The sequence below is a fragment of the Lotus japonicus genome, chromosome 2 (assembly GCF_012489685.1).
Source record: "Lotus japonicus ecotype B-129 chromosome 2, LjGifu_v1.2".
NCBI classification, from domain to species: domain Eukaryota; kingdom Viridiplantae; phylum Streptophyta; class Magnoliopsida; order Fabales; family Fabaceae; genus Lotus; species Lotus japonicus.
In genome coordinates, this window is record NC_080042.1 from 6,782,909 (window position 1) to 6,788,981 (window position 6,073).

General features: G+C 35.7%; 1 long non-coding RNA gene across 1 annotated transcript; it reads right to left on the reverse strand.

Annotated features, from left to right (window-relative positions):
• Nucleotides 1-2,565: 2,565 nt before the first annotated feature.
• Nucleotides 2,566-4,083, reverse strand: LOC130735223 (uncharacterized). Its single transcript, XR_009018341.1, has 2 exons — nucleotides 3,819-4,083; nucleotides 2,566-2,920 (listed from the first exon to the last, which is right to left on the reverse strand). It is a non-coding gene; the product is annotated as an uncharacterized LOC130735223 (long non-coding RNA).
• Between the last annotated feature and the right edge of the window lie 1,990 nt (nucleotides 4,084-6,073).

Genomic DNA, 6,073 nt, shown 5'->3' on the forward strand with positions numbered 1-6,073 from the left:
TTGTAAATTTTCCTTTCTGACATGCTTCACAAAGAGCATCTGAAGAGAACTTCAGAGTGGGTAAGCCCCTGACAAGGTCAAGCTTACTTAGCTGAGAGATCTTTCTCATGCTAGCATGCCCTAACCGTCTATACAATACCCATTGCTCCTCATTAACAGAAAGAAGACACTTTACTTTCTGAGTTTCCAACTCAGATAATCTGATCTTATAGATGTTGTTCCGCCTCTTGCTGTTAAACAGAACAGAGCCATCAATCTGACTTACGACCCTGCAAGACTTTTGATTGAATATAACGTCATAACCCTTGTCAGATAATTGACTTATTGACAATAAATTATGCATTAAACCATCAACTAAAAGAACATTATCAATGCATGGACTCTTACCAATACCTATGGTTCCAGAACCAACAATCTTACCCTTCTCGTTGCCACCAAAACCAACTTCACCTCCAGTAATGTGTCGCGAGCATCCACTGTCCAGATATCATGATTGGTGTTTCAGTGGAGCTATCAAGGATATCTGCAACATATACAATCTTTTCCTTAGGTACCCACTTTCTGGGTCATTTCTTGTTAGTTACCCTAGAAGTTCTGACAACTTTGGGTCTTTCAACAGGATAATACTAGGGAATCTGTGCATGATATCTAGACATAGAGAATGTTCTCTTCTTAATGGGTAAAGCAACTTCAGAAGGTAAAGGTTCAGGTATAATGGTGCCAGAAGGAACAAACTGTTCATAAAGAGATTTAGGTTTAGGCATCAGAGGCTCATTTCTACTGGGTCAAGAATAGCCAATACCACTCATTCCATTTCTGCTAACACCATAGATCATTGAAGCCATTAAGCTTCTATCTACGCTTTTAGCTAGGAACCTCTGAAAAGATTTTTCATATTTGGTTTCATTCTTATCATCAGAAGTACTAGATGCAATAACTTCTTCTAACTTAGAAATTTGATTTTTAAGAACAGAGTTTGAATTAACCATAGAGAAGTTGTTTTCATTTAATTCTGAAATGGTTTTCTCATATTTAGCAGAGAATTCAGAAGCAGCAAGAAAATCTTTTTTCAACTTTTTATGTTTAGTCAGAAGAGAATCATGTTTGTTTACTCATAATTTCAGCTAAAGCAGATTTAAGTTCAGACAATGAAAAAGATGCAAATACCTCATTTTCGTCTTCAGAGTCTAGCTCAGCTTCTGATGTTGGATCAACATCCGATATAACTTTTGACTCTGCTTCCTTGTCTTTGACAATGGCCATGAGTCCTTCAACAACTTCACCATCAGAGTCCACTTCTTCTGAGTCTGAATCATCAAGAGTTACCATGAGACTTTTCCTAGCCTTGAAGTACTTCTTAGACTTCTTATCTTTCTTCAGCTTAGGACAATCACTCTTGTAATGTCCTGGCTCCTTGCATTCATAGCATGTGATCTCTTTTGATGATGACTTGCGTTGACCAGATGAAGACTCTTATTTTCCTTTGTCTTTTGATGATCATTTGTACTTGCTCTGCCTGTGCTTCCAAAGGTGATTGATCCTTTTTGAAATCAACGAAAACTCATCTTCATCAGAATCTTAAGAGGATTCTTCTGAAACTTGTTCAACTTGAAGCGCCTTGACTTTCTCAGATTTTAACTTCAGAGCTATGGATTTCTGCTTCTTCTGGATGACATGATCAGCACGATCTATCTCATGGCTCTTCAGAATGCTGATGAGTTCTTCCAAACTCATCTTGTTGATGTCACTTGAAAACTTCAAGGACGTCACCAAGGGTATCCACTTCTTAGGAAGGCCTTTGAGATCCTCTTTACGTGGTCAACAGTGGTGTAGCCTTTGTCAAGCACTCTAATCCCAGCAATGATCATCTGGAATCTTGAAAACATGGCACCTAGTGATTCATCAGGTTCCATCAGGAAGGTTTCATACTTCTTGATTAGAGAAAACGCCTTTGTCTCCTTGAATTCCTCATTTCCTTCATGAGACATCTTCAAAGAATCAAAGATAGTCTTTGCAGAGTCACAGTTAGTGATCTTCTCATATTCATCATATGAGATAGCACTCAGCAAGATAGTTCTTGCTCTGTGATGATCCTTGTACATTTTCTTTTGAGAATCAGTCATCTTATCTCTTGGAAGCTTCACTCCAGCTTCATCAACTGGACGTGTGTAGCCATCAACAATATGATCCCAGAGATTAGCATCGAATTCAAGAAAGAAACTTTCGATTTTATCTTTCCAGTTATCAAACTTTTCTCCGTCAAATATAGGTGGTTTAGCATTGTAGTGATCCTTTTTAGCATCGGTGGTGGTGGTCGCCATTTGAGTTTTTCACACCGGTCTGGATCTCTGAACACTGTTAAGTGTGGTAATCAGAACTTATGCTCTGATACCAATTGAAGGTATGAAAAACACTAGAACGGGGGGGTTTATTTCTATGTGTAGGATATAATCACCAAGTATTCTAAGTTCACAAGGGGCCAAAATCCTTAATCCCTAAATGGTATCCCATATCCTCTTTCACCAATGAAATTGTCTCATGGCAATTAAAAACCACCATGTAAGGTTATAAAAATGTCATATCCATGCATTGTTAGTTAACATGACATAATTTTATTGGTTGAAACAGACAATAAGAGAGTTAATGAGATCAATTTACAATTTTTTTTATAGAAAATGGCAAGCAATTGCTTTGCAGGCATGTTACATCGACAAATCCATAAAGAAGGGGAGCAATATCTTCTACCACTCCTCAAAGCATTCTTCCACTTTAAAACCATTCTTTGTTGCCCTTGCTGTGCTTCAAGTCTTCCAACTTGGGACTTCCTAGCACTTTGAAATTGCAAATGCACTGCTTTAGCTTTATCACTTTGAAATCGTGTTCTCTCAAATTGGATAAACCAAATTCCACACTAAATCTCCTATAATTTGCACATTTGAAACATTCAGACAATTAGGAACTATCCAATTACATTAAGACAAAAGGAAGGAAACAAGCAATAATCAAATGACAAGCTTTACAATCTTTCTTAAGGTATGAAAACATGATCTATATACAAAGTTAAAACCCTGATACATTATCATAAAGATGCTCTCCTTCATAAAAGGTAAAATGTAGTTTTTTGTACATTTATTTAATTTCCAAGCAATTAAATTATCTTCTTATTTCCAAGTTCGAACTAGTGATAATTTATTTCTAAATATGTCCTGATACGTCTCCTGCTACACTTATCAGAACATTATAATTATTCAATCAACAATTCAACATCTGTTCAACACTTGCTTGTTCAACACTCGCTTCTTCAACACTTGCTGATTAAAGCACATCATGCTATTTCCAGGAAAGTTTGAACTAATAATTTATTTCAAGCCAAGTCTCATTTTAGAGTTCACATTAAAAGGAAGCATGAGAGCAACAGTATTAGAATGTTATTTCAAGAAGAGAGTTATTAGCAGTTCCTCCAAATCCATCACTACCTCCAACACAACTAGAAATTTTAGCCAATAGATATTAACTGGATTCTAGGCCTAGGTCAAGAGTTCTGATCTTGCCAATAAACTACAAGAACCTAAACGAATGCATCTATCAAGCAGAGCCCCGGAAGAAACTTAACCCAAATTAATTAAAACTTCAAAAATCTTTTAGTTTGAGAAAAAAACAGACAATTGATATGTACTCAGAATACACACATAAGCAAAATAATCGTCCGGATAAGATGAACATCAGTGGGTGTACAGACTCCCCTCCTACATGAAATGGACACAGATATGAAGTACTGGAGCAAGTTTCAGTATTGATTACATAATAAAAATATCTACCTGGGTGATGGGAGCGTACATAGGCTCGCAAAAGTTTGTGCCAGAGGCGTGCTTGCGACGGATGAGGTGATTCTTGTCAGATGAAAAGGGGCTTGCGGCGGCGGGGGAGGGGGCGGAGAAGGACTCGCGGGTGGAGGAGATACTTCGGTTGAGGAGGCCTAGAAGCTGGAACACGGTGGTGGAGCCACCACCGGCGAGGAAGCTGCGGCTGAAGAGAGATTAGGATGAAGCAGAAAGGTTTTAGGTTGATTAATGTGTTTCTCAAATTTTATTTTAGGTATAATTTGATTTTCTTAGGTCCAAAAATAATTAAAAAGTGTAAATAGTTGGAGGATAAAATAGAAAAATTAAGAAGTTTAGGGATGCAAATTTAAAACATTAAAATTACTAGTCAAAATGGATGACATGGCAGTCTAGTACACTTGGTATCTTGCTATTGGCCAATAAGTGGGGGTATTGCTGCTGTTTAAAACACAAACAACATTTTTAAGCTTGCCTACATTTTTTCTTTCTAGATCATATGATATAAAAGTGTAAACCAAATAAGTTTCTTTAATCCTTCAAAGATAAAAATTTAAACATGTGTATCTGAATGCTTAGATTTTGACCAATTTAGTCCTTAGATTAAGTATTGTAAGGACTAATCTGATTGATGAGATACATATTCACTATTCACTAAGGGATGAATTTGGCAGACAAAACATTGTTCAAGATCTTTATTATAATTTTCATCATAGAGGGACTAATGTAAAATTTGTATCTTCCACAAACTAATTTCATTATCAACTTAATAAGTAATTGTTTATTTAGTCTTTTGTTGATGTATAGATGCATGCACAATAATGTGAATGTAAAACTATACATGTAAATCCAGTGGCGGATCCAGGACCAGGGGTCAGGGGATCAAATTTTTTCAAATGAACACATTGCTAAAAATATAATTAAAACAAGGCTTAAATACTCTAGAGGTCCCTGAAATTGTTCCCCGTACGAAAATAAGTCCCTGGAAAAAAAATTTCCGATTCCGGATCCTTGTAATTTTTTTTTAATCAGAATAGGTCCCTACTCGTGTTACCAGCTTAGGTGGTTCAATTTTTGCTGAGTCATTGATTCCACGTGGCTTTTAGATTTTTTTTAGATACACATGGATTAAAAAAATAAAATTAAACATTTAAATTTAAAATTAAACCCTTAATTTAATTAATCGAAATCTCTAATTAGATTTAAAATCTAAAATTGAACATTTAAATTTAAAATTAAACCCTTAGATTTAGGGTTTATTAGGTTAATAAGATTTTAATTTTAAATTTAAATGTTTAATTTTATTTTTTTAATCCATGTGTATTTAAAAAAATATAAAAGCCACGTGGAATATTTGACTCAGCAAAAATTAAGCCACATAAGCTGGAAACACGAGTAATGACCTATTCTGATTAAAAAAAAATCCAGGGATTCGGAATCGGAAATTTTTTTCTAGGGACTTATTTTCGTACGATAAACAATTTCAGGGACCTCCAGAGTATTTAAACCTTAAAAAAACTTTAATATGTTTATACATCAAAAAGTATACAAGTCATAGTTGTTCTCTACGTGATTTCTGTAAGATCAAGTTTTGATCTTGTAGTACAACTCTATGTTTTGATGATTACATGTTAACTATTGTGTATGAACAATTATGGTACTCTAACGTTGTTTTCTGAGTGTTCTAATGACAGGCCATGACTCTTGTCTTATTTCACATAATTCAGAAGCACAATGCTCAAAGAGTAACCTCCGCAATGCTTTCGCACGTACTATGTTCAATCTGAACAGTAGATCAAGCTTCAGAAGATCTGAAGATCATAAAGCTCTGATATGGATTCAGCTCACTAAAAGCTCTGACGGATCAGAAGCTCTGAAGGATCAGAAGCTCTGAAGGTTCAGAAGCTCTGAAGGTCCACAGCAGAACCTGGAAAACCCAGATCTGCCCTCCAACGGTAGCATTCCATACAAACTTCCAAACCTAATTCCTTGGAGTATATAAAGAGGCTGAAGATGAAAGATGTCGTTTGAAGAAACCTTGTTGAAGCTCACGCGAAAATCAAATATTCTCTCACAGCAATCTTTCTTCACATTGTACTAATTGTGTTTACTATTAGCTTTCTAAGAAGCATTTATTTGTAAACCTAAACTTTTAAAACAGTTGTTTGATTTTCCTTAAGGAGACCAAGGTTGGTCGGATCCTTGAGAAGACTAAGAGAGTGAATCTTAGTGAT